Genomic DNA, 26,066 nt, shown 5'->3' with positions numbered 1-26,066 from the left:
GCGCATTTTACCGTGAAGGCCTGAGACGACTTTGACGATTCCTGGCGAGACGCACCGACCGAGTTGAGCTAAGTGCAATAAAAATACACCTTTTATTTTTACATCATTATATTTCCCGTTTTCTGTGTTTGGGGCTAACCCCCGCTCTAGCAGGGAAAATGGCCTTTAAAATGCATGTTGTTGTTGTTGTTGTTGTTGTTGTGTTTGGGTCTGGTGTGGAGGGTCCCTCAAGTTAGGAATTTAGTTTATTGCGCATTTTCTTTGTACCGGCATTTTATTTAATAAACCTGTTATTTTTGTACATTTTAATTCAGTTTTTGTTTGAGTTAATTTATTGCAGGGTTTGGAGACTGCCGATGGGACTGTGAAGGTAAGCGCTCCGGTCTCTCCCCCTCCCTTTTGTTTCCCCACGTGTATACTCCACTGTATTTTTTGAACTGAACGCCTCGGAGTAACATCTTGTTCGGCTATTCGTTCCTTGGACAGATTTTAATCGCAAGGAACACGACAATATATATATGCAAGTTGCCTGATTGTGTCTGATCGGGATAAACGTCATAACCACAGCATGTACAAGGCTGAATGATACCTCATTTCAGAGCTATTCGGTCCAGACAGTGCATGAGGAGGATTAAAATCATTGTTCTTCATGCAATCTCGAGTTATATTAATTTTTGTTGTGCATGTGGTGTATATGCTCAGAGTTGTTGGTTTGCACATGTACAGGAAATTGAAAAATATATATTCAGCCAATCTGTCTATATCTATCAATATATCGAAATATATAAAACCAAAAAATACGGTTGGTGAAGCCATCCGTCTGTCCATGAAGCTGTCCGTCTATTTAGCCGTGTGACTCCATGTTTATTAGTTACGTACTGTGTCAATGTCGTTTGAATCCTGTCTATTAATTATGTACAATTGGAATGTACCTTTCGACTCTTTATACTGCTGAGACCCCTTTAACCTTTGTAGACCCCAACGACTCCGAAAGACTTCTAAGACCCCAAAAACACAAAGGACCCAGAAGACCCAGAGAACCCAAAAGACCTAGAGGACCCAATAACCCAAAAGACTGAAGACCCAAAATACTCCAAAAAGACCCTTAAATATCCCAAAGACACAAAAGACCACAAATACACAAAAGACCCCGAGGAGCCAAAATATCCTGAGGACCCAAATGACCACAAAGATCCTAAAAGACCCTGAAGACCAAAAAAAAACCAAACACCCTTAAAGACTCAAAAGACCTAAAAGACCCCAAAGACCCCCCAAAAAACCTCAAGACCCAAAAGACCCTAAAGATCCTAAAATACACTGAAGACCCAAAAGACGCTGAAGACACTTAAGGATCCCGAAGACCCTTAAAGACCCCAAAGACCCAAAAGTCCCTGAACAGTGATGTGATGTGAACAGTGATGACTCCATTTACATGTCGCTGTCTGACAACATGGACCAACTTCTATCAACTCATCCCAACTCTATCTCCCTCATATGTGGCGACTTCAACTGTCATCATGCCAGCTGGCTGGGTGTGGGTTCCTCTCTCACCAGCCATGGCACCTCAGCAAAGGACTTCTGTGACTCATTGGGACTGACACAATCTGTCAATTTCCCGACCCGGATCTCAGTCAATGGAGTATCTTCTCTTCTAGACTTGGTTATGACAAACTTCCCTGCAAATGTCTGCTGCTCTTCTTCTGCTCCAATCGGTTCTTCTGATCATGTGCTGGTCAAAGTGGACATCTCTCTGGCCATTCTCAGAGAGCCTCCTCAGCGTCGACGAGTCTGGCATTTCACTCAGGCCGACTGGCACGGGCTGCAAGCAGCCATCAATCATCTGGACTGGTCTCCCATCTCTACTGCCTCTGACATCAATTCTTCCTGGGAATTCTTCCAAAGCAAACTGCTGTCTCTCATGCACAGATTTATCCCATCTCGTCTTCAGTTGTCTTACCCTTCCTCCCGTCCATGGTACACTGAATCTTGTGATGAGGCAGTTGCCCTGAAACAACTTGCCTGTGCCTCTTGGAAGGCAAATCCAACTGAAGGTAATCGCAGTTCCTTCCACCATGTGCAGAACAAGTGTGTGTCAACCCTCAGGAGTGCCATCCCCTCCCTCCATCCCCTCCCTTACCTCAAATGGCGACACAGTTGACACCGCACGTGACAAAGCAGAATGCCTAAACTCTGTGTTTGCCTCAAAATCTTGTGTCCCAAACCCATCTCTCTCTGTTCCCACCTTACCCAGTCAAACCCAACAGCTCCTGGACTCTGCGTCCTTCTATCCTGACAAGGTGGAGAAGTTTTTGTCAAACCTCGACTCTCATTCTGCAACTGGACCAGATGGCATCAGCCCACGGGTCCTAAAATCCTGCTCTGCCACTCTATCTCACCCTCTCTCTGTTCTTCTCACCCTCTATTTTGCTCAAGGGCATCTGCCAGCATTTTGGAAAGCAGCAAACATTACCGCTTTACACAAAAAAGGTGCAAAAAACAGATCCTTGCAACGACAGACCAATCAGCCTGCTCCCAATTATCAGCAATGTCATGGAATCCATCATTGCTTCGGATATCAAATCCTTCCTCTTCTCCAATGGCTTGATCTCCGATCATCAATTTTGATTCAGACCAGGTCATTCTACTCTGGACATGTTGCTTCTGCTGTCTCAACAATGGATGGAGGTCCTCAATGCCAAACAGGAAATCAGAGCTGTCTCCCTCGACATATCACATGCCTTCGATACAGTCTAGCACCCAGCTCTGCTCACCAAACTCTCCTCCTATGGTATCCATGGAAATTTCCACGCTCGGCTGGTGGACTTCCTCTCTGGTCGTAGTCAACGTGTGGCCCTGAATGGATTACTCTCATCGCCACTTCCTGTTCTGGCTGGAGTCCCCCAAGGTAGTGTTCTGGGCCCTGTGCTTTTTCTGGTCTTCATCAATGATCTCTCCGACTCTCTGGAAAATCCTCTCTATCTCTTTGCTGATGAATCCTCTCTCTGCCGCTCCATTTCTCATCCCTCAGATCGGCAGGCTGCAACCTCCTCACTCTCTGCAGACCTAGACAAAATCACAGACTGGTCAAACAAGTGGAACATGTCTTTCAATCCTGACAAATCTCACACTCTTACCATGTCTCTCCGAAAAGACCGTCTGGACAACCCTCCCATATACTTTCTCAACAATCCTCTCCAAGAAGTTCTGTCGCTCAAGCTTTTGGATCTCACTATCTGCCATGATCTTTCTTGGGAAAACCACATTTCCAAGCTGGCCTCCAAAGCCAGTCGCCGACTGGGCATCCTCCGTCATGCGAAGTCCTTCCTTGGCACACATGAGCTCCTCACCACATACAAGGCTTTCATCCGCAGCTCAATGGAATACTGTTCCCCCCTCTGGGCTGGTGCTCCTGCCTCACACCTAGCTCGGCTTCACGCTGTTGAAACCAAAGCTTTCAGAATCATTGGAATCTCCTGCGATGAAGTTAACTCCGAAGGCCTTTCACTCACTCACCGCAGGCAGGTTGGTGGTCTTTCTGTCTTCTACCGACTCCTCTCCGGCCTTGCTCCCCCAGCTCTCTCTGTGCTCTGTCCCCCCAATATTCCTTCAGGTCGCACAAGATCTGCCTGCAACCCTCTTATGGTTAAACTGCCAAAATCTAGACTCTCTGCTCACCTTCACTCTTTCATTCCCCTTTTCTCCCGCCTCTGCAAACAAACTCCCCCACTCCCTTCAATTCCACTCCTCCCTCCAGGTCTTTAAAACAGCTGTTCACCACCATCTCTGATCTTCCCCCATCCAAAACCTTGATCTTTTCTACCCCCGCTAATTCACCCCAGATACACTTTTTCGAAATTCCAACTTCTTTCCTGGAAGTCCTTGCAGTGTCCATATGTTTTATACCTCTCCCACCTCCCACCAAGCCCTCTCCCTCCCACAGTTCTCTCGATGCCCCTGCTCTCAAATGTTGTGTTTGTGTCCTTCCCCCTCTGTCCCCATCTTGTCAAACGCTCCCCTTATTTCGTGTTTTATGTGTCGGTTTGTGTCGGTTTGACTTTTTGTGTGATTAATGTTAGCTCTTTCACGAGCCTCGATCTTGTATACAAAAAAAAAAAAAAAAAAAAGGCTCAAAAGACCCCAAAGTCCCTTAAATACTCTGAAGACCCAGAGGAACCAAAAGACCCCGAATACCCAAAATACCCCATGGACCCAAATGACTAGATGACCGAAAAGACCCTGTGGACTTTAAAGACCCAAAATACCCTGAAGACCCAAAATATCCAGAGGACCCAAAAGACCCCCAAAGATCCATGCAGAGAACCCAGAGAACCCAAAGACCCTTAAATACCCCGCAGACCTTTCAGACACAAAATACCCAAAATACCCCAAGGAATTTCTACAGGCCCCTGCCATTATCCCAGCCAGCACGTACAACTCGGGCCCATATGAGTCCTATGTGGGCTAACTTGTGGGTGCCATATGTGTCTCCACCCGTAGGCCCCAGCAGGATTTTCCATAGGCTACACTTGGGTGCCAGCTGGGTTGCCCACGTGGGCAGTGCATGGGTTTTTTGTGGGCTACCCCATGTGGGCAGGGCATGGGATTTGCATGGATTAATACATGGATTTTTCCGCGGCCTCATGTGAATGTAAATGGGGTGTAAATCAATACTGCATTAGCTACAACATCACATACAGTGCATTCACAAAGTATTCAGACCCCTTCACTTTTTTCACATTTTGTTATGTTGCAGCCTTATGCTGAAATCGTTTAAATTCATTTTTCCCCTCATCAATCTACACTCAATACCCCTACCCCATAATGACAAAGAGAAAACAGGATTTTATAAAGTTTTGCAAATTTATTAAGAAAAAAAAACTGAAATATCACATTGACATAAGTATTCATACCCTTTGCTCTGACACTTGAAATTTAGCTCAGGTGCCTCCCATTTCTCTTGATCATCTTTGAGATGTTTCTACACCTTGATTGGAGTCCACCTCTGGTAAATTCAATTGATTGGACATGATTTGGAAAGGCACACACCTGTCCATATAAGGTCTCACAGTTGACAATGCATATCAGAGCAAAAACCAAGCCATGAGGTCGAAGGAACTGCCTGCAGAGCTCAGAGACAGGAATGTGTCGAGGCACAGATCTGGGGAAGCCTACAAAAAAAATCTCTGCTGCATTTAAGGTTCCCAAGAGCACAGTCGCCTCCATAATTCTTAATTGGAAGAAGTTTGGAACAACCAGGACTCTCCCTAGACCTGGCCGCCCGGCCAAAGTGAGCAATCGGGGAAGAAGGGCCTTGGTAAGAGAGGTGACCAAGAACCTGATGATCACACTGGCTGAGCTCCAGAGATCCTGTGTGGAGATGGGAGAAACTTCCAGAAGGACAACCATCACTGCAACACTCCACCGATCTGGGCTTTATGGCAGAGTGGCCAGACGGAAGCCAAACAGTTCAATCATGGTTTCATCAGACCACAGAATCTTGTTTCTCACAGTCTGAGAGTCCTTTCGGTGCTTTTTTGCAAACTCCAACCAGGTTTTCATGTGTCTTTCACTGAGGAGAGGCTTCCGTCTGGCCACTCTGCCATAAAGCCCAGATCGGTGGAGTGTTGCAGTGATGGTTGTCCTTCTGGAAGTTTCTCCCATCTCCACACAGGATCTCTGGAGCTCAACCAGAGTGACCATCATGGTCACCTCTCTTACCAAGGCCCTTCTCCCCCGATTGCTCAGTTTGGCCGGGCGGCTAGCTCTAGGAAGAGTCCTGGTTGTTCCAAACTTCTTCCATTTAAGAATTATGGAGGCCACTGTGCTCTTGGGAACCTTCAATGCAGCAGAGATTTTTTTGTAGGCTTCCCCAGATCTGTGCCTCGAAACAATCCTGTCTCCGAGGTCTGCAGGCAGTTCCTTCGACCTCACGGCTTGGTTTTTGCTCTGATATGCATTGTCAGCTGTGACACCTTATATAGACAGGTGTGTGCCTTTCCAAATCATGTCCAATCAATTGAATTTACCACAGGTGGACTCCAATCAAGGTGTAGAAACATCTCAAAGATGATCAAGAGAAATGGGAGGCACCTGAGCTAAATTTCAAATGTCATCGCAAAGGGTCTGAATACTTATGTCAATGTGATATTTCAGTTTTCTTTTTAATAAATTTGCAAAACTTTCTAAAATCCTGTTTTCTCTGTCATTATGGGGTATTGAGTGTAGATTGATGAGGGAAAAAAATGAATTTAAACGATTTCAGCATCAGGCTGCAACATAACAAAATGTGAAAAATGTGAAGGGGTCTGAATACTTTCTGAATGCTCTGTATGCTTTACTGTCAGTATAAATATCGAATGGAGTGTATTTTTAGAGAGGCTTTTGCTTTAAGTTATCTTAAAGAACATCCTAACTTGGATCTGTCAAAACAAGCTAATAATGGTAAATACTTTAATAATTCAAATATATATATATATATATATATATATATATATATATATATATTTTGTATACTGAATCGAGGCTCGTGAAAGAGCTAACATTTATTTCACAAACAAATCAACCAGACAAACAAAATATACAAAAAGAGGGAGCGGAAGACAAGATGGGGAGAGAAGGGGAAGCACACAACCACAACATTTGAGAGCAGGGAGAAGTGTGGGAGGGAGAGGGCTTGGGGGCAGGAGGCATGGGAGGGGGAGGGGGGGGGGGAGAGGTATAAAACACAAGGGGACCGAAATTAGCGGGGGTAGAAAAGATCAAGGTTTTGGATGGGGGAGGATAAGAGATGGTGGTGAACAGCTGTTTTAAAGACCTGGAGGGTGGAGTGGGATTGAAGAGAGTGAGGGAGTTTGTTCCAGAGGCGGGAGAAAAGAGGAATGAAGGAGTGAAGGTGAGCAGAAAGTCTTGATTTTGGCAGTTTAACCATAATAGGGTTGCAGGCAGATCTTGTGCGACCTGTAGGAATATTTGGGGGACAGAGCCCAGACAGGGCTGGGGAGGCACGGCCAGAGAGGAGTCGGTAGAAGACGGAAAGACCACCAACTGCCTGCGGTGAGTGAGTGAAAGGCCCTTGGAGTTAGCTTCATCGCGGGAGATTCCAATGATTCTGAACGCTTTGGTTTCAACAGCATGAAGACGGGCTAGGTGTGAGGCAGGAGCACCAGACCAGAGGGGAGAGCAGTATTCCATAGAGCTGCGGATGAAAGCCTTGTATGTGGTGAGGAGCTCAGGTGTGCCAAGGAAGGACTTCGCACGACGGAGGGTGCCCAGTCGGCGACTGGCTTTGAAGGCCAGATTTGAAATGTGGTTTTCCCAGGAAAGATCATGGCAAATAGTGAGACCCAAAAGCTTGAGTGACATAACTTCTTGGAGAGGATTATTCAGAAAGTGGATGGGAGGGTTTTCCAGTCGGTCTTTTCGGAGAGACATCGTAAGAGTGTGAGATTTATCAGGATTGAAAGACATATTCCATTTGTTTGCCCAGTCTGTGATTTTGTCCAGGTCTGCAGAGAGTGAGGAGGCTGCAGACTGCTGATCTGAGGGATGAGGAATGGAGCGACAGAGAGTAGAGTCATCAGCAAAGAGATAGAGAGGATTTTCCAGAGAGTCAGAGAGATCATTGATGAAGACCAGAAAAAGCACAGGGCCCAGAACACTACCTTGGGGAACTCCAGCCTGAACAGGCAGAGGAGATGAGAGAAACCCATTCAGGGCCACAGGTTAACTACGACCAGAGAGGAAGTCCACCAGCCATGCGTGGAGATTTCCATGGATACCAAAGGAGGAGAGTTTGGTGAGCAGAGCATGGTGCCAGACCGTATCGAAGGCACGTGAAATGTCAAGGGAGGCAGCTCTAATTTCCTGTTTGGCGTTGAGGACCTCCATCCATTGTTGAGAAAGCAGGAGCAGCATGTCCAGAGTAGAGTGACCAGGTCTGAAACCAAATTGATGATCGGAGATCAAGCCATTGGAGAAGAGGAAAGATTTCATATCTGAAGCAATGATGGATTCCATGACTTTGCTGATAATTGGGAGAAGGCTGATTGGTCTGTAGTTGCTGGGATCTGTTTTTGCACCTTTTTTGTGCAAAGCGGTGATGTTGGCTGATTTCCAAGCAGATGGCAGATGACCTTGAGCAAAAGAGAGAGGTGAAGAGAACAGAAAGAGGGAGTGAAAGAGCGGAAGAACATGATTTTAGGACCCGTGGGCTGATGCCGTCAGGACCAGTTGCAGAATCAGAGTCGAGGGTTGACAGAAGCTTTTCCACCTTGTCAGGAGGAAAGGACACAGAGTCCAGGAGCAGCTGGGTACGACTGGGTACAGTGGGTACAGAGAGGGATGGGTTTGGGACACAAGATTTAGAGGCAAACACAGAGTTGAGGCATTCAGCTTTTTCACGTGCGGAGTCAGCCATTAAGCCGTTTGAGGTGAGGGAGGGGACGGAGGGGGAACAAACACCAGAAACAGATTTGACCAGACGCCACCAGGATTTGGAAGAGGGAGACAGATAAGAGAGTTCGGTCTTGAGAACGGTGAGATATTGTTTCCTGGCTCTCCTGAGGGTGGACACACTTGTTTCGGGCTTTGTGAAAGGAAATGAGATTTCCTTCTGTTGGATTTGCTTTCCAGGAGACGAAAGCAAGTTGTTTCAGGGCAACAGCCTCACCACAAGATTCCGTGTATCATGGACGGGAGGAAGGGTATGACAACTGAAGACGTGATGGGATAAATCTGTGCATGAGAGAGAGCAATTTACTTTGAAAGAATTCCCAGGATGAGTTGATGTCAGAGGCGGTAGAGATGGGAGACCAGTCCAGATGATTGATGGCTGCTTGAAGACCGTGCCAGTTGGCCTGAGTGAAATGCCAGAGTCGTCGACGCTGAGGAGGCTCTCTGAGAATGGTCAGAGAGATGTCCACTTTGACAAGCACATGATCAGATGAGCCGATTGGAGCAGAAGAAGAGCAGCAGACATTTTCAGGGAAGTTTGTCATAACCAAATCCAGAAGAGAAGATGCTCCGTTGACTGAGATCCGGGTCGGGAAATTGACAGATTGTGTCAGTCCCAGTGAGTCGCAGAAGTCCTTTGCTGAAGAGCCATGGCTGGTGAGAGAGGTACCCACACCCAGCCAACTGGCATGGTGACAATTGAAATCACCACATATGAGGAAGAGAGAGTTGGGATGGGTAGATAGAAGTTGGTCCATATTATCAGACAGCGAGATGTAGATGGAGTCATCGCTGTTTGGTGGACGGTACAACACACATATGAACAAAGGTGGGAGCGAAGGGGAAGCCGTAGCCAAAGGTATTGCTGGGGGTGAGGTGGAGAGAGGGCAGTGGAGGGCGAGTGAGGAAGAGAGTTTTTTTATAAAGATAGCAAACCCACCTCCAGGACGAGGCTCAGGTCTATCATACCGGAGGAGGGAGTAACCTGGGAGAGATACCAAGGCATCAGAGACATCATGAAGGAGGAAAGTTTCTGTTAAGCAGATCATATCTGGTTTGTCAGAAGCAACCTGTATGGAGAGGTCAGTCAAGTTTGAGCGAAGGCCCCGGATGTTTGAGGTCCATACCGTTAATGAAGAGGAAGGGGGAGCATCGGGTCCAGAACAGGGGGGAGAGGGGTAGGGTAAGATGTGGAAGAGGAAGAGGTAGGGAGAGCTGTTGAAGGTGTGTCAGAGATTTCAGAGATTTCAGAATAGCTTGGAGAAAGGGAAGAATGGGGCGGACAAAAGGTTTGATGGAGATTGGGTGAGGCACAGTGAGGTGTTATTTGAGGAGGGGGAAGAGCGAGGCAGAAGGTTGGGGGAGATGAAGGTGAAAGTTGGAAGGGGGAAGAAGCAGGGAGGATGCTTTGAGGAGGAGGGGTGAGAGGGGAGTCTAGGAGGGGAGGAGCGAGGGAGAGTCTCGGAGGGGAGGGGTGTGGGGGGAGTTTAGGAGGGAGGGGAGGGAAGGGGCAAGGGGGGAGATTTGAAAGGGATGGGTGATGGGGAGGATTTGGAGGGGAGGGGTGAGATTGGATTTTGAAAAGTGTACGATTCATGGGAAACGAACATTTTTTGCAAAATGAGTTTGAGACCTTCGAGTCAAAAATACGTTTGAGGACACTGAAGGAGGGGTGGAGTTCTGGATAGTTTAGGGAATGTAGAAAGGAGGAACTGTAAGAGATGGTATTATATATATTTTTGGAATGAATAGATTTGGTGAGCAAGACAAAAGCATCCTTTTGTAGGAAAAGAAGGAAAGGGTGTTTTAATATATGAGAGAAAATAGTTGTTCAGGGGAGAGATTATACATTTCTAACCACGTGATCGCGTTATCGCGAACGAAGAACGAACGAACAAATAAGAACAACAAATAAACGAATAAGACCTGGGAAGGAAATATTTTTTGGGTTTTTTTTTTTTTTTTGAGTAGAGATATTAAACAAGGAGGTATGGGGTGAACGACTGGGACGAAACAGAGAACGAAAATAATTGCAGCGCATTCGACGAATCGCTGAGAGAAAAACAAAACCACAAGGTCGGAGACGGTACGGTAGCCTAAGCCTACGAGTACTAGGCCGCAGAATACTCGATACGCATTAACCGACGATTGTGTATACATGTACGAAAAATTTGCACCGAAAATTTTCAAAAAGATACGCTATCGGTACATACACCGAAAGATAGATACAGTCTCGACAAAAACACAATTGAGAAAGATCACTTAGCTTCGAAAGCGTGAGCACATGGAACAGCTTCGAAAAGACGTGACCTCGCCGTGACCTCGGTCCCAGGATTCAATGGTGTTCCTGTGGCATTTGAAATGTCTTGGAATATCTTGCTGTGTTATTCCTGCTTCCAGAATACCAAGGGTGTGAACCTCTGAAAGTTTGATGAAGATAAGATCCGTTCACCCATCCCTGAGAGAAATGGCGACACACGCGTGCACACACACACACACACACACACACACACACACACACACACACACACACACACACACACACACACACACAAACACACACACACACACACACACACACACACACAAACATCTCTCTTATAGTATGTATAAATTTCCCCAAAAAAATAATCTAACATTCAAAACTGTTGTTGAACTGGTCTCGATAACACGTTGGCTGCCAGCTGTTGCAGCTGCCATTTTTTTTAACTTCTGAAACTAACATCGGCTTGGCCCACGTGAAAACCACATAGGGCCCAGTTCAAAGCCCATTCAAAGTCCAGTTCAGCTCACCTAACCGACGAAAACCCACGTGGGCCCCAGCCAGCTTTGTAAGGTGGGATATGACGTCAAAGAGTGTCGTTCTAGTTGTAGAATGACATGGGCAGCCCAGATGAGACCCATGTGGAACCCAATTAAAAAACCCACCCAGAACCCAGGCCCACCTCAGCCCATCCAAACCACCTATTTCCCAGCTGGGCCCCAGCTGTACGTGCTGGCTGGGATGCTGTCAAACGACATTCCTGTTAAACTCCCTAGATATTCCACAGTATTTATAACTAATTTCCTTACAACATCCTGGTGAAACATTGCTTCAAACAACTTCAAATTGCTTCAAATTGATTGTTGCGGATATGTTGCGGATTGTTGCGGATTGTTGCGGTTGCTTCAAATTGTTGCGGATATGGCATTTGGCCTCAATATCCGCTTGTAAATACTCCCCTATTTCCCCAATACTCCCCAACTATCCCCAATCCCCCATTCCCTAGTCCCATTGCCTGTAAATAACACTCTGTAGAACCGACCTTCCCCTTTTTCCCCCATTAAATGTCGTGCCCAGGTCCACCGCATCTCACGTAGACAACTTTCGGACATCTTGCTAGTTATTCTTAGTCTATGTCAGTTAAGGACTCGTTTCCATTAATTCTGACTCTTCGTTGCACCAGAATGTGATTGTATGGCACCAGTAGTGAGTTTAGGACCTCCCCTTACCTCCTCCCATCTTCCCCATGAAACAACAACAACTACAACAACAACTACAACAACAACTACAACAACAACTACAACAACAACTACAACAACAGAGGGGCGCGGCGCGGCGTGCGGGGAGTGTGCGTCCTCACACCGGCTTGGTTAGCCGCCATTACCCATGTGCGCCGACGGGGTTACCAAGAAGGGGCTGCCTGTCAACTCCTCGTCAAGGGCGGAGCCGGTAACCCCCGCACGCACCCAATGAGAAGCAACGGGCCGATTCCATCTGGGGCGGAGCTAACGAGCCGAGGGCGTGTCACTCCCCGCCGGATATATGCAGCGACTTACCGGATGTGGAGAGATGCGCCTGAACTACGGAGAGCAGAGGACGCCACCCCCAGCGCGACGATACCTCCCCGCATCTTTGGACCGGACCGGGTCGATTCTGTCCTTGAGCCAAGAGTGCACCTTGAGCCATCGACTACCCGCTTTCCTTGCCATCAATCCCCGTGTGAGTCAGCCTTGTCCCGTTTATCTGTCGTCTGTCGGGAATAAGATAAGTGTGTCTAAGTGCCTATCTTTCTATGCTGTCCCTCTTGTAGTTGTAATCTGACCTTCCGCCCTAATATAACCTCCTCCGGAGGTCTTGAGAACTGAACCCTTGGTGTCGTGTCATTTGAATCCCAGCCGTTGTGTCCTTTTCCTTCATTGACCTAGCGTAGCGCGACTTCGTCAACGTTCGAGTATAATCGGGTAAACGTGCAGGCGTGGTCATACCAAACCGCTCGGTAAACCAACATCCACCACCGCGTCTGTAACAATTGGTGTCGAGGAGTGGAATTCGGACCTGGGACTAAATTTATTAGGCCCAAATTTTGGAACACCAATTGTACCACTAGGGTAACAATTGGTGTTGGGGAGGTAGAATTCGATCCGGAGCGCGTTTCCCGCGCTCGAAATTATAACGGCGAAATTTGAATTTGTTTTACGAAAATAAAAACCCGAATTTTGAAAGTCGCGCTATGGCGGATCAAGACAGCTGGGGTCCGGTAGGGGAGAGTGAGGCAGGGTCGGTCCAGGACCAAATTGAGGGACGCGAGGAGAGCGAAGCAGTGAGGGCGGCAGGGTCGCAAAATAGCGTTGTCGCGCACGAGGTGGCCACGGCGTCCACGCCCGCGACCGTGGCAGCGCCCCTGGTGGATTCGAACCTTTTCCTCCTGCAAATGAGGGCCCTTATGGAACGAATGGGAGACCAAATTGTGGGAATGAGGGCTCAGGGTGAGCGAATGGAGGGCCAAATGGGGGTAATGGGGAACCGGATGGATGCTCAGAGTGAGCAATTGGGGGTAATGGGAAACCAAATGGGGGTAATGAGGGACGAAGCGAGGGGTACCGGTGAGGGGTTAGACAATAATTTTAAGGGATTAGACAAGAAATTTGGGAAGTTAGACAATAATTTTGAGGAGTTAGACAAGAAATTTGGGAAGTTAGACAATAATTTTGAGGAGTTAGACAAGAAATTTGGGAAGTTAGACAATAATTTTGAGGGGTTAGACAACGGGATAAAAGAGGTGAGAAATGGGTTAATGGGGGTAGAAAACAGAATGGCCGCTCAAGAGAATCAAATGGAAGGGATGCAAAAAGGGTTAGAGGGGTTAGAAAACAGAATGGAAGGCAAATTGAGGGACATGAGGGACCAAGCGGAAAGGGAAGTTAAACAAATGGGGCAGCAGATAGAGGGGGTTAGAATGGGGGTAGAAACTAAACTGGATGCTCACCGGGAGGAAATGGAGCAGATGAGGATGGCATCTGGGCAGGAGATGCAAGTGATGGGAGAGGAGATCAGAGGAGGTGTGAGTGAGGAGGTCGGAGGAGTGCGCGAGGAGGTGAGGCACTGTAAGGAGCACATGGAGAAGGAGGTGAGAAAGGGGACTGTAAAGTTACAAGGGGGCATAGAGGACCTGACGCAGGAGGTGGAACAGCTGACGGAGGGACAAAAAGGACTAACGGAGCAGGTTCAAAGGAACACTGCGGTATTGGGAGGGTTAAAAGCGACACAAAACGACATAAAAAACGACTTGATAGCGACAAAGAGGCAATGTCAGATGGTACGTGAGGGACTGACAGCGAGGTTGGACGAGGTGGTAGAGGTAATGGAGACGAAGGACCGGCAGGTGAGGACGCACATGGAAACGGTCAAGGTCGCCTTGGAGGACGAGCTTGAGGAGACGTACCGGGGAATAAAAGAGGTGAAGCAGAAATTAGAAGAAGTGGAAGAAGGGGTGAGCGAAATTAAGAAGCGACGGAGAGGGGATAAGAAAGAGATAAAAGAGGAGATAAAAGAGTTGGTCCGAAGTCTGTGTTCGGATCGTGATGATGTGCTCATTAACCGGATGAGGGATTCGCAGGTGATGGAGGAGAAGCGAAGAGGAAGAGGACCCGGTGTAAGTGGTGACCAATATGGTCGTGCGTATGATGCTCCAGGGGATTTAAGAAGCTTGGGGGTCGAGATAGACCCGGGTGTTCGTGAGAGGCCGTTGGTGAAGTGTGCGACAGGTCTGGTGTGCGAAAGAGGAGGTGTGCAAGAAAGTCCGACTCTGGGGTGTGTGAGGAAAAAGTGCGTGCCAAGGAGTGAGGGTGCTGGCGAGAATGAGTCGGTCGTAGCGCGTGTGCGAGGGAGCACATGGAAGCGCGGTGTGGTAAGTGTTACAGAGGGTGTGACGGGAGAGTGTGCGCAAGAGTGTGCGTGAGAAAGGTGTGTGACGGACAGGTGCATGAGGAAAGAGTGCGCTGTCAAGAGTAAGGGTGAGTGCGCTGTCAAGAATGGAGGTGAGAGTAGTGAGAGTGACAAGGAGAGTGAGTTGGTTGTGACAGGTGAGCGAGGATGTACACCTGGGATGGCAGGATGCACACCTGGAATGGTAGAGCGTGAGTGGGAATGCACGCTGGAGTTGGTGGTGAGGCACGTGGTTGGGTGTGCGAATGAGAGCACACCTGTGATTGTCACAGAGGAGGTGACCGAGGAGGGGGCGCGAAGAGGTGTATTGGTGAGGTGTGCGAGCAACGAATGTGTGCCGAAGTGTTCGCTGGTCAGGTGTGTGACCAAGGCTGTGAGTGGAATGAGGGTACCTGGGTGTGTAAGGAAAGGTACGAGGAGCATGGGCACGGCTGGATGTGTGAGCAAGGAACGGGCTGCGGGGTGTAAGCATCCAGGTGAAGCATCGACGGTGACCGGGTTAAAGGTTAGAACGACTTTTAGCCGAAGCGGGCCCTCGGTGCGTGCCGGGCCTCGCTTTGAACGGCCGCGTCTGTGCTCCAATAGGCGGAGCGGGCGGCTGGATAGGAAGGGTCGTCATGGCGACCACTTTCTGTTGAGGCATTCCGGCAGGTCGAGATCGAGCCATGGGATGGCTCCGTGCCGAGATGGTGCGTGGGATCTCGGCCCGGGTAAACCTCCTTCCCTGCACCGAATGCGGGACGTATCCAGCCGCTGGCACCAAACAACCCACATTCATTGCTCGGCTTTACGAAGCCGGGCTTTGGACAGGAATTGGCGCACCGAGAGGCATTAGTGAGTAGACTGGGTGATGAGGTTAGTGTTTTGGACCCAAAATTAGAGAAAAACAAAATTTGATGATTGGCAAGGGATTGGCAGTAGTGATTGGCAGATGATGGGTAGTGATTGGCAAATTTTTGATTTGTTGAAATTTGATGTGCAAAATTGGTAGTGAGCGATGGGCCCGGTGGGTAAGGGTGGCATCCCTGCCACCCTTCCCATAGTGGGGCAAAGGAGCAATAGATTATGGGGTGTATGGCAGTGAAAACTAGCCCGGGTGGGTTAGGATATTGATAGGGATCTAGTGAAGATGACATTAGGTAACGTTAAGGTTAGTTAGTGACTGATACCTGTAGTGGGGACGCAGATAGATTAGTATGGATGATAATGACGTGGGAGCGCAATAGTTTAAAGGGACGACTGGGAAGCGCAAGTTTCAGAAGGGAGTAGTTAGCTGAGATGATGCCGTGTGTGTGAGAATTGAACAGGTGTGATTGCACAGGTGTGCAACTGGACAGGTGTGTGGAACAGTGTGTGAGTAGTGAGTGTTGTGGATCAGCGCGAATGCGCTTGGGGAGAGAAGGGTGCAGGTGGCACCAGGTGTGAGAGCACAGGTGTGCAGGTACAGGTGTGTGGAGAGAGTTGGAGTGAGTGGTACGGAGTGGTGTGCATGGTGCGAAGGTGTGAATGGGGGAAGAGTGGACCCCCATCACGGATACCCGGGGCGGGTAGTGTAAGTGTTAGGTAGAGGGTACAGGTAAATTGTGGTTGGATATTGGCATCTGTGGTGCGGGTGACAGAATGGTGTTGTGGATGGGTGCATTCGTGTTGTGGAAATGGCTGGGCGTGTAGCCTGTTAGTGTGTGTAGTTGGTTGGGCACTCCACCACTGTGAGGATGTCGGCCAGGTGAGGCCGCAGGGGGGCTCTGGGAGCCGGTAGTTGTGAGTGGGTGCCTGAGGATCCCGGGTGTGGATCGGGCAGCCCCGTGCCAGAGAGGGCACCGAGTGGGGAGAGCGCCAGAGGGCCTTCCCCAGGTAGTTAGGTTAGGGTAAGGAGCAGGTAAGCTCGGAGGCAACTGCAGTGGTGGAGGTGTGCAGGTGGGTAGACCCACTGGGAGAGGTACACGCCACAGCCCAGAAATTGTGCGAGGGCACCGGGAGATGAATCGGGGGAGTGAGACCCCAAATTGAAAAGCACCACAGTTTGGCCAATGGGAATTGGTTTTTAGAACCCATAGTGTAAGAGGGCCAATGGTTTGGCCGGAGAAAGACCCCAGGTAGTGTAAAGTTGTTAAAGTCATTTAGGAAATAGTTAGGATTGATGAACCTGTCGCACCATACGCAGCCACTTACCTGAGGTGATGATGATGACTCCACACCTGTGTTTTCTTTGTTTTGTTGCAGGAAATGAGATTGCTGTGGATTTGTGAGACGCATCACGACGTGGATGAGACAATGGGGTGATTCCATCTCTCCCTCCTTAGGAGGGACTGATGATGAATTGGTGATAGCAAATTATGATGTTGAGTTGGAGATGGCAAATTTTGATGAGAGTTGAAAATGGCAAATTTGATTGGTTAGGAGGGAGAGAAGACGAATTTGGTTTATGGGAGGAACGGGGAAGACAGTAGGGACGTTTGTTGATTTGTAAAGTAGATGTTTATGGGTAGTGTTGTGTTTTGTGGATACAGTAAGGGGTAAGGGAGGGGCCATGTAGGTTACCTGGTTGGGGGGGGGGGGGGGAGCGTACGGTAGGAACGTACCTGTCTCACCTGGTTCCCATGTGCCCCCAGTGTGCATTACCTTATATTGCGTGCACTTTTGCGCCCTTACCACCTTACTCACTTGTCTGCTTCTTTTGTCTCCCACCTCCGAGGATCTGGTTTTGGGGCAGAGAGAGAGGAGAGAGAGGTGCTGGATCCGCAGTTGTGGGCCTGCACTTTCGCTGCTTGCTGCCTGGATCGATACACCATATGGACCGCAATGTTTGTGGCCACCCACAATGGACCGCAGTTCTTTTGCGGCCAAGCACCACCCGTGGATGGACCTATGGGTCAACGTGGCACCTATGCCATACAGGTGAACCACTTTTAGTTGACACCACTGAAGGCCACAATACAGAAATGGACGCGGTTGGCGCCTTTCTTTATTTTTGGAAAGAAGTAAGAAGGCCAAGTGCACCACACGAAGGCAAGACCAGCGGCAGAACATCGGCCGGCTGCGACACCACACAATGATCACTAAACACTTTATTGGTGCACCGGATGGTGCTGACTGTGTGATGGGGTGGTGCTTTTGGTGCTTGGAAGGGGTGCTCTGCACATTATTAAAGGCCGTAGGCCACAGAGCACTCGTGGGTTGGTGTATCGATGCTGGCATGCGTGCTCTCTCTCTATGCATAACAACTGCATGTGTTCCTCCAAAAACAGGTCCTGGATCGTAGTGTAAATATCAGCGTAGTCTTGTAAATAATGCTCCCTACCGGCTGTATGTTTAGTTTGTGAATTCTTTCCGCAATTCGGTTATCCTGTGGGTGTGTTTCTGTGAGGAGAAGGGTGCAACGTCGCAGGGGGACATATTTACTCATTTGTGAACATCTGTAAAACTGTCGCACTCAGGGTAGAGTTAATAGTAGAGGGAACTACATCTGAGTGCCACACTAAAATAGGTAAAAATTTATCGGGTCGGGACGCCCCGAGGGTAGAGAAGGGTGCAATGTTGCGGATATGGCATTTGGCCTCAATATCCGCTTGTAAATACTCCCCTATTTCCCCAATACTCCCCAACTATCCCCAATCCCCCATTCCCTAGTCCCATTGCCTGTAAATAACACTCTGTAGAACCGACCTTCCCCTTTTTCCCCCATTAAATGTCGTGCCCAGGTCCACCGCATCTCACGTAGACAACTTTCGGACATCTTGCTAGTTATTCTTAGTCTATGTCAGTTAAGGACTCGTTTCCATTAATTCTGACTCTTCGTTGCACCAGAATGTGATTGTATGGCACCAGTAGTGAGTTTAGGACCTCCCCTTACCTCCTCCCATCTTCCCCATGAAACAACAACAACTACAACAACAACTACAACAACAACTACAACAACAACTACAACAACAACTACAACAACAACTACAACAACAGAGGGGCGCGGCGCGGCGTGCGGGGAGTGTGCGTCCTCACACCGGCTTGGTTAGCCGCCATTACCCATGTGCGCCGACGGGGTTACCAAGAAGGGGCTGCCTGTCAGCTCCTCGTCAAGGGCGGAGCCGGTAACCCCCGCACGCACCCAATGAGAAGCAACGGGCCGATTCCATCTGGGGCGGAGCTAACGAGCCGAGGGCGTGTCACTCCCCGCCGGATATACGCAGCGACTTACCGGATGTGGAGAGATGCGCCTGAACTACGGAGAGCAGAGGACGCCACCCCCAGCGCGACGATACCTCCCCGCATCTTTGGACCGGACCGGGTCGATTCTGTCCTTGAGCCAAGAGTGCACCTTGAGCCATCGACTACCCGCTTTCCTTGCCATCAATCCCCGTGTGAGTCAGCCTTGTCCCGTTTATCTGTCGTCTGTCGGGAATAAGATAAGTGTGTCTAAGTGCCTATCTTTCTATGCTGTCCCTCTTGTAGTTGTAATCTGACCTTCCGCCCTAATATAACCTCCTCCGGAGGTCTTGAGAACTGAACCCTTGGTGTCGTGTCATTTGAATCCCAGCCGTTGTGTCCTTTTCCTTCATTGACCTAGCGTAGCGCGACTTCGTCAACGTTCGAGTATAATCGGGTAAACGTGCAGGCGTGGTCATACCAAACCGCTCGGTAAACCAACATCCACCACCGCGTCTGTAACAGTATTTATAACTAATTTCCTTACAACATCCTGGTGAAACATTGCTTCAAACAACTTCAAATTGCTTCAAATTGAACATTGCTTCAAAAAGGGGACCGAAAAACAACAACAACCACGGTTCCCGAAAAAGGCCAACCCCCACTTTGCGGGGAAAATGCCCTCTAAAGGTGTTTTTTTTAAAATCCTGGTGAAACCGGGTTATCTGCTATTTATAAATACCAGCAACGGTACCCGCCCTATGGGCGGGGCTCCAATTGGGAGGCCCAAATGAAAAGGCAAAATATCAGAAATTGAAGGGTTTTTTTTTATTTTTAACGATTTATATAAACATCCGTTGAATCATATCACACGCAAATCATCAAAATCTAAACAGTATTTGTAGAATTTCAATAAAAGCCGCATCACTGTTCATATCCGTAAATATTATTCCATCGTGTTTGGAAAAACTGGAAATTTGGAAAAATTGGAAAAATTGGAAAATTGGAAAAATTAGAAAAACAATTTCGCCTATTTTACTCCTGGGGGTCCCAGGATTACCCACCCAAAATATCGTTGCGATCGGTTCAGCCGTTTTTGCGGTACCTGGGAACAGACGGACAGACAGATAGACAGACCGACATCTATCTATAATTCCAGCAATCTCTGTGTGTATGTTTGTTTGTATGTTTGTATGTTTGTATGTTTGTATGTTTGTATGTTTGTCTGTGACCGCTGTTTCTCGACAACCACGGGTCCGATATACTTGAAACTTGCCAGGTATATTGCTGGGGACCCGAGGATGTGCCTTTTCAAGGTTTTAAATTAATCGCAGAAGTAGTTACCGAGCTATGTCCAAAAAACGATTCAACCAATCAGAGAGCAGCGAGCTATCACGTGTGCCGAACGTGGCGAACAGACTCTGCCTCGGATGGCACATTTGAGAGCGTATTCATTTATTTCCCGTCGGCAAACTATGTTGCCGTTAAACTATGTTTTAAAACTAATAAAAACTAATTTGCGATTCATCGTATTCATCGCTTCACATTTGCGACAGTGAAGACTTCACTTCCGGCAGCCAATCACAGGACGCGTTGTTGCGAGCCCGAGAGCCTGCGCCATTACGGTTCGTAATTCGATTTCTTCCGGAGAAAATAATAATTTCTCGATTTCTTATGCGCATTATTTCTCCCAATTCAGTCAGAGCGAAGGGCGGAAGCGAAGAGCGTTGTTTTTTTTGTTTACGGGCGTACGGGCGGGGTAGAGCGTACGGGTAGCGTTTTTTTTTTTTTTTGGCAAGGAACGGGCACCCACGTACGGGCATGCCCTAGTCTATCTATAATTCCAGTAATCTCTGTGTGTATGTTTGTATGTTTGTATGTTTGTATGTTTGTATGTCTGTGACCGCTGTTTCTCGACAACCACGGGTCCGATATACTTTAAACTTGCCAGGTATATTGCTGGGGACCCGAGGATGTGCCTTTTCAAGGTTTCATATTAATCGGACAAGTAGTTACCGAGCTATGTCCAAAAAACGATTCAACCAATCAGAGAGCAGCGAGCTATCACGTGTGCCGAACGTGGCGAACAGACTCTGCCTCGGACGGCACATTTGAGAGCGTATTCATTTATTTCACGTTGGAAAACTATGTTGCCGTTAAACTATGTTTTAAAACTAATTAAAACTAATTTGCGATTCATTCGCTTTCCTGCGCGTTTGTGCACGCGATGGCGATTTTTTACCAAACTCCGCAAGCCGTTCGCTTTGGACCAAACCATTTCATGTAAATAGAGGGGGGGGATTGTCACCGTACTCGCAAGCCGTTCGCTTTGGACCAAACCATTTCATGTAAATAGAGGGGGGGGGATATAATTTTAGATATAGATATAGTACGGGCATGCCCTAGTTTAGTGAATTATCGTAAGACACAGTATATACAGTGCACAGTAAAGTATTAATTTTTACTTATTTACTGCACCCTCCCCATGACCGTAGATCATGTTAACCAATCATGATTCATGGGTGAGTTTGAGCGACACCACCACAGGACACGTGATCAAGGTCACCGGTGAGATTAAAGCCACGTCACGATCACGGTCCATCGTTGTGATTGATCTTGGTCAGGGTGAACCTTCACGATCACAATCCTCCACTGAGCGGTGCATGGTCAGGGTCCAAATGTCAGCCCGACTCATCGTTTCACGTTTGTCCCACACGCGTACATGAATACGTACGTACGTCAGATATCGACAAACGTGTCTGCGTGCGACGGTACGTTTCCCAAAGAGGTGACGATTGTTTTTGCGAACAAGGAAAAGAGTAAAAAGGATAAAGAGGGGAAAACACGGATAAAAATTAAAAAGGGTAAATAGTGCTGACTCATCGTGACTCGCTCGTTTCTCCGACCCCGTCCTGGCTGAGCGGCAAATCTGCTGTTCCAGCACGACGTGGATCCCAGAAGGACGGACCGGCGCGTCGAGGAGCCCACTGCGGTGCCGATTGGATAGCGCGGGACGCGAGTCCATTACGGGGCGGACCTGGCGAGCCGCGCGCACGCTCCGGCGGACTAACGTCTAGTCGAGGCCGGGTGAGGCGCGATTCGCTAGGCCCGAGGTGGGATGCTTCACGTTAAAAGTTTAATGTCGAGGCGTATCACTCCATGTTCACCTGTAATGGTGTACTCAGGTACCGGGGTCTTCACCAAGGAGGAGTGGTCGCCTCGGACGTGCAGGGATTGACCTGATAATGGTTCAACAATGACGTGGGGTCGATTTTGAATTCGAGACAACATTGACCACAGTTTACAACTTTTAACTATTCAATAGTGTGGTTAATTTTACTGTGCATTATTAACCGCAAAATGGCTCTGCTGGTGTGGATCGTTTGCACTTTTGCACAGTACAGAGTAGTGGTTATCAGGGGTGTGTGATCAGTTACCAAGCAGCTAGATATTGCTTACCAAGCCGGGGTCTGTTCAGTTACCAAGCAGCTAGATGTTGCTTACCAAGCCGGGGTCTGTTCAGTTACCAAGCAGCTAGATGTTGCTTACCAAGCCGGGGTGTGTTCAGTTAACAAGCAGCTAGCTATTGCTTACCAAGCCGGGGTGTGTTCAGTTACCAAGCAGCTATCTATTGCTTACCAAGCCAGAGTGTGTTCAGTTACCAAATAGCTATCTATTGCTTACCAAGCCGGGGTGTGTTCAGTTACCAAATAGCTATCTATTGCTTACCAAGCCGGGGTGTGTTCAGTTACCAAGCAGCTAGCTATTGCTTACCAAGCCGGGGTCTGTTCAGTTACCAAGCAGCTAGATGTTGCTTACCAAGCCGGGGTGTGTTCAGTTACCAAGCAGCTAGATGTTGCTTACCAAGCCGGGGTGTGTTCAGTTACCAAGCAGCTAGATGTTGCTTACCAAGCCGGGGTCTGTTCAGTTACCAAGCAGCTAGATGTTGCTTACCAAGCCGGGGTCTGTTCAGTTACCAAGCAGCTAGCTATTGCTTACCAAGCCGGGGTCTGTTCAGTTACCAAGCAGCTAGATGTTGCTTACCAAGCCGGGGTGTGTTCAGTTACCAAGCAGCTAGCTATTGCTTACCAAGCCGGGGTCTGTTCAGTTACCAAGCAGCTAGATGTTGCTTACCAAGCCGGGGTGTGTTCAGTTAACAAGCAGCTAGCTATTGCTTACCAAGCCGGGGTGTGTTCAGTTACCAAGCGGCTATCTATTGCTTACCAAGCCAGAGTGTGTTCAGTTACCAAATAGCTATCTATTGCTTACCAAGCCGGGGTGTGTTCAGTTACCAAGCAGCTAGCTATTGCTTACCAAGCCGGGGCGTGTTTAGTTAACAAGCAGCTAGCTATTGCTTACCAAGCCGGGGTGTGTTCTGTTACCAAGCAGCTAGCTATTCCTTTCCAAGCCGGGGTGTGTTCAGTTACCAAGCAGCTAGCTATTGCTTACTAACCCGGGGTGTGTTCAGTTACCAAGCAGGTAACTATTGTTTACCAAGCAGGTAACTATTGTTTACCAAGCCGGGGTGTGTTCTGTTACCAAGCAGCTATCTATTGTTTACCAAGTCGGGGTGTGTTCAGTTACCAAGCAGCTATCTATTGCTTACCAAGCCGGGGTGTGTTCAGTTACCAAATAGCTAGCTATCGCTTACCAAGCCGGGGTGTGTTCAGTTACCAAACAGCTATCTATTGCTTACCAAGCCAGAGTGTGTTCAGTTACAAAGTAGCTAACCAGTTGTTCCTTAACAGTTTTGAATGTAGTACTTGCGTGAGTGCTTAAGTAACTTGGCAAGCGCTCTTCAGGCAACTTGGTAACTGAACACACTCCGGTATCACTTCGTGCTGTCAGACATTATTACCCTGTGCGAGCAAAGTGAGAAACGGGGTTAAGCAATTGTTTCATTTTGTTTGATTCTCCCACAATTACCAACTACACCCACCACCCCCCACCCTCCTTGCCCCACTATCACTTCTCTTTGCCCTCCCAATGACAACCCATCTTCTTATCCTCATCCACTCTCCAACTACTATTCCCCGTCTATTCTCTCTTCCTGCCCCTACAACCACCACTCTTTTCTTCTCATGCCACCTCAACCACTACAACCAATCTGTCCTCCCATCTTTCCCTACTACTGTCCTCCCCCCTTTTCCGACACTCCCTGACTGCATAACCTCCCCCTCGCCTACAACTTCAACCCATATTCTATCCCCCTCCCTACTACCCCTCTTCTTCCATATTCCAGCCTCCCCTCTACCACCCATCTTCCATCTTCCACACAACCATCCATATGTTCTATCCTGACATTACCCCTCTTCCTCATTCCATCTCCTCCATTTGGGGTTATCTCCAGTCTGAATGCTCCCTCTTGTTCCTGGTACCTCCACTTATTATGCTAATGATATGCAGAGCCGACAGACGCACATCCTTCCCTAATTTCAGCTTCTTTTATTTTTCTCCTTCTGCCTTTACTTGTTTATTTACTATGTTTCTGCTTTTATTTCTCCCTTCACTTCTTTTTGTCTTTGCAAGGAAAGGTTTTTTCTGTTTCCGGCACCATCGCTTGTGTCTAGCATACTTTGGCTTAAGTCAGGACCCTCTTCTCCCCGTCCCACCCCTTCTCCCCCCTCCACCCCCAATTCATCTTCACCAGTTTGATATTAAGAATCTTCTCCCGATGATGAGGATTGACTGTACAAAAGGCGAATGTTACTTGTACGACGATGCATTTTGGTCTCTGGGGCAAGGTGCATGTGTATTGTTTGCATAAGATCTGCTGTGGACATTTGTCTTTGTGCTAAAGTGCATGTTCAGCTTCATCATCATGTTTGCATTTTCTTTCAATGAAGAAGCATCATGAAGGAGTTTGAATTGAAAAAGATCTACAACACCCTGTACTTACCTCGGCCCACGATGGCTACACAGTTCCAGAAGATGATCACTCGGCATTCTAAACATCGGAGCGGAACCTTGCATGCTGTGCTTTAATTTTGCCTGGTGTTTCGTTTTGGTTTTGAAGCTGCGAAGGCAGAAACAGCATTCGGTGTTGCTGCAAACTTTTAATCCACCAGCAGGCACTTGCGCCGTCCGGGCGGGAGTACCCTCCGGGCGGGAGTACCCTTCTGGCCCATCTTCGGTGGGCAATGTGCTGCGGCACATTCTTGTAAATGCACTTTATCATTTTTGTCAGTTTTGAAAGAAATTTTATTGATCACAACATATCATACTCCATATCATAATTTTGAGGTTCCATTATATTATGAAGATAAAGGAAATGATTAGTAATACCGGCTACCACCAAAGGTGGCGCTATTTCCGCTACATACACGTATACAGTATACATACACGAAAACTAGAAGGGCATTCGGTAGAGTGTATATCTCTGCCAGGCTGAACAGTTTATGTTTTGTATCCTGCTGATGGGCCAGATCTGGATTTGGACCTTCACCAAAATCGAATCGGCTTGTTCCTTTCGGATGGTGATGAATGAATATGAATGAATGATCGTTTTAAGGCCATTTTTCCCGGCTAGAGCGGGGGTTAGCCTTGCGGGCCCCATGACAATCATGGTTCCCTGTTTGAGGCAATGTTTTTATGGCTGGATGCCCTTCCTGACGCCAACCCTTGGTCACCTCTTACGATGCGCAGGGATACGGTGTACATATTCTAAACCGGGGTGCACACCGGGATCATTCATCCCAGCAAGCTGGTACTCAATTTGCCGACCTCGGAAGGATGACAGGCTGAGTCAACCCCCCTGGCGTTAATTCAGCGATCGACCGGGATTCGAACCCAGGATCCTAGGATCCCAAGCCGGCACACTAACCGCTAAGCCAACACCAGGCTGATGATCACCAGCTGGTGATCCACAATAATATTCTGTTGAGATATATTTTTATTGTAACTTCTTCTTTACCACTCATTATGTTGAACACATTTTGAGGGAATAACATCTCTTTTCTTTTTTCTGTCCACTAGCATCTCCAGGTTAATTTCGTTCACTTTTAGCTTGTGCACCAGACAATCGGCCAAAGAGTTCTTCAGGTAGATGTTGAAATTTTGAATCCTCGTGTTGCAGACAGGGCCATACATTTGAGGAGATTTCAAGCTGACCTTCCTTTATGCAAGGAATTGCTGGTAGATATTAATTATTTGTGGACTGCAGTGGTGTGGCCATATCAGCGTCATTGGTACACCTCCAGAAACCACCAGACTTGTGCTGCATATATGTGAATGAGTTGAAATTATATACAGACTTGGCATTTAATAT

General features: G+C 48.0%; 1 protein-coding gene and 1 long non-coding RNA gene across 3 annotated transcripts in view; one reads left to right on the top strand and one right to left on the bottom strand.

The window, feature by feature from the left end:
- Window positions 1-21,813, bottom strand: part of LOC137423475 (uncharacterized) — a 35,039-nt gene extending 13,226 nt beyond the window's left edge. Inside the window, exon 1 of the long non-coding RNA XR_010983719.2 lies at window positions 21,679-21,813. This is a non-coding gene — a long non-coding RNA (uncharacterized LOC137423475). The remainder of the gene's footprint in view (window positions 1-21,678) is intronic.
- The window catches only part of KEAP1 (kelch like ECH associated protein 1), a 58,816-nt gene continuing 54,507 nt past the window's right edge, over window positions 21,758-26,066 (top strand). Inside the window, exon 1 of one of the 2 annotated variants that reach the window (XM_078771216.1) lies at window positions 21,758-21,886. The gene's annotated coding sequence lies outside the window, so the exon portion shown is untranslated. Of the gene's footprint in view, window positions 21,913-26,066 lie in introns of both variants that reach the window. The other variant, XM_078771217.1, reaches the window with a different exon arrangement.

Source organism: Myxine glutinosa, chromosome 1 (assembly GCF_964187855.1).
Source record: "Myxine glutinosa chromosome 1, kmMyxGlut1.1, whole genome shotgun sequence".
Lineage (NCBI taxonomy): Eukaryota > Metazoa > Chordata > Myxini > Myxiniformes > Myxinidae > Myxine > Myxine glutinosa.
The sequence above is the reverse complement of the archived record's forward strand: the minus strand, read 5'-3'. Positions and strand labels throughout refer to the sequence as shown.